Genomic DNA, 3,237 nt, shown 5'->3' on the forward strand with positions numbered 1-3,237 from the left:
GTGGTGTCTGTGCGGGGAGACCCTCAGCACCCTGCCACGCGGAGTGGAAAACTGCCGACCATTTCCCACTGGATTTATCTGAAAAAAGAGCCCTGCATGTTCCAAAAGCCGTCGGCCAGCTCGTCTCCCACCTGCACAAAGCATCTCTGGGCTGGCTGGAGGCACCCGCGGGCTCCCCGGGGGTGTCCGAGCACCTGCTCCACACCCCAAGCATCCTCAGCAGGATGCTCCCCCCGTGCATTCAGTGCAAGGGCTGCAGTGATGTTCCCAGCCCTGCGCTGGTATCGGTGCCTGGTGATGATGGGGGGCTGCCACCCGGCAAGCCAGACCGGCACGTCGCGCTCTGGGCTCCCCAAAACTGGTGGCTCTGAGGGTGGAGCGACTTTGGTAAAACACGGAGCACGCGTGGGTGTGGGAAACCATTGTGTTCGCTGGCACCGGAGAGCTGCGGTGGTGGGATTCTGCATTGGTGCCATCTCTTGCCGTAGGGTCGAGCTCAGCGTGGCAGGATGAGGGCGAAAGGCTGCGAGTCCCCGCACAGCCGTGTCCCCTGCCCCGGCTGTGGCTGCGACGAGCGGAGCGGGGTACAGGGGAAAGCTGTGACCAGAGAGCCCAAAGCTCTGTAAGTCCCTGCGCCAGAGCCCGTCCCTGCTCAGTGCATCTGTAATTGTGCTGAGTCCGGCTCAGCACCCCCGCAGCACCCCCAGCTCCTGGGTGCTCACGGCAGGGAGGCTGCGCATCCGCTATCTGGACTCGGCTGTGGCAGGAGAGCCCCGTGTCCTGCTGGGTGAGGGTACAGGGGTGATGCCGCCGTAGCCGCGCAGCACCCGGGTTTCCCACTGGGGTGAGGGATGCTCCTGGCCGCAGGCAGCGCGGGACCCTCCAGCCGCCGCACGGACCATGTGCTGCCACCACGTGCGAAGCCACCTGCTCCGCTGGCAGCAGCACCTCAGTGGCGTCAGGGAGGAGAGCTGCAAAATCCAGGTCCCCTCGGCTGGCAAGTTTTTATTCCAGAGTGGTGACACCAGCTCAAGGGCCCTGCTGAGCCCCCATCCCCCTGTGCCACCCCCACGGGTGGGAAACTGCCGCGTTCGGCAAGTGCCGGCGGTGCCAGACAGGAACCGGGAGCCACCGCAGCCCCGAGCGGGGGGGTGCCGAGGCCACAGCATCACCTCCGAGGCTAGAAAATCAAACTGCTGGTTGTTTTTTTCCACCACCCCCACCAAGGCTGCAGGAAAACCCGGGTTTCTCCTCTCCCCATGGGGCCGCAGCACTCTGGGGGCAGCCGGGCATGTCCCCCGGCTCGCCTCGGGTGCCCATCGCCAAAAAGATGCTACATCCCAAACCCCGGCGCTGGGAGAAGAGCCCCAGCTCCTGCTCCCAGGAATAGTTCTGCACGGCCCCGCTATCCTCGGGCGCCGGGGTGGCACATATGGCTGATGACACACTGCTGTCACCTCCGGCTCCCCCGAGGAGGAACCGGGTGCTTGTCACCCACCGAGCGCCATGCACCCACGCAGTCTCGCCGAGCCACCGTGGCGGGGGAAGAATGCTGGCAGGAGGAGACGCGGCAGGCTCTGGAAAAATGAAGCAGCAAAAAAAAAAAAAAAAAAAAAAAAGTAAGAAAAACAAAAATAAAGCTTTATTTTTTAATTTTTTTTTTTAAGAAGGTAAATAAATCAGTCCTACCGATTCGTTAGTAATCGATCCTTTCCAAATGATATTACCGAGGGGGCGCGGGGTCGGTGTCACGGTGGGATAAAGGCATCGCGGTGGGGATGCAGGTGAGCGTGGAAGCACCGGGTCCTTCACCGGGTGCGACTGACAAACCGACAAAATGAAGTTAATAAAGGAACTGGCTTTGGAGCTGGAATTTCAGGATCACATTAAACACGCACTTTGCAGTTCTAGTGCTGAAATGGCACTGGGAGGAAGGAGGAAAAAAAAAAATCAAATCAATTATTTATTCCGTTAATTAAATCTGCCAAGCAGTGAAACCAGCTCTTAAAAAATAAAACAAGTCTATAAAATCGGTACTTGGCGCTCCTTCTGCAGCCGGCAGAAGGACCAAGGGTGACGGGCACGGGCTGCGGAGCGGGTCCCACTCCCCACTTGGCACGGGCGAAGCCTGCCCCGCTGCAGTCGCTCTCCACAACCGGTTCCTTGAAACAAAATAATAAAAAAAAAAACCCAACCCCAAAAAGCCCCAAAACAAACAGGACAGACACAAGGTTTGTTTCCACTACTGTCTCAGTGTACTTTATTCTCCTGCTGTCTACAGCTGAACAGCCACACAGGACAGAAACAGGTAGCACTGAGGAATGATCAGATTTCTTCCCTCCACGCCCCCTCCCCAACTTCAGGAATGGCTTTTTCTTTTTTTTATATTTTTTTTTTTTAGGAAATCCCACCCCACCTCGAGAAACAAAATAAAAAGAAAAGGCATTACTAGAAACGTGACCCAGGCGCCTCTCCCTAGTCCGTGCTCCAGAGCTGGCTGGCTCTCCCAGTTCACAGAGCTCCTCCTCTCCTCTAAACACCTGGGATTTTTTATTTTATTTTTTTTTTTTTGTACACTGGTTCAAAGTCGGCACTTCGACTGCAATCTGAACCCAGCACTGAAAGGCACATATCTGATACCCTGTACAAGAGCTATTGTGGATGCTGCAGTGCAGATGGGCAACGAAAGTGGATTCCATTTGTCATGGATCCTAGGATCAGACCGGGAAAAGGAAATCGGGGAATAAAGCAGATCCTTGCCTGCTTTTTAGAAAAGGAAAAAAAAAAAAGAAAAAAAAAAAAAAAGAAAAAAAAAAAGAAAAATGGAAAAAAAATACTGGCTAAGGTTTTCTACTCTCCCTCCCACAAGCAGCTTTTAAAAATGCCCATGTTAAACTGCAGATTCAAATGCTGGTAATATCAACAGCTGCATTAATAAAAATGAAATGAAAAATAGTCTCAAAACCCTGCACCACCTCCGTTTTTTCTTGGCTTATTGCTGACAATCTAGGATAAGCAAGGGACCGTTCCTCAAAAGCAAAAGTCTCATTTAAGAGGAAATGAGAGATTCTGATCCTTCATGTGAAAATAAAGACGTTGCATGACTGGGGAAGCAGCAAACAGCCAATTAATTTCCGAGTTGCCCATCAGACTGTTACTACTCTATTGAAAAATAATAATAAAAAAAAATTAATGGGTTCCCCTTTTACTGGAAAGACCAAGAATACAAAAAGGAAG

The sequence above is a fragment of the Falco peregrinus genome, chromosome 18 (genome assembly GCF_023634155.1).
Source record: "Falco peregrinus isolate bFalPer1 chromosome 18, bFalPer1.pri, whole genome shotgun sequence".
NCBI classification, from domain to species: domain Eukaryota; kingdom Metazoa; phylum Chordata; class Aves; order Falconiformes; family Falconidae; genus Falco; species Falco peregrinus.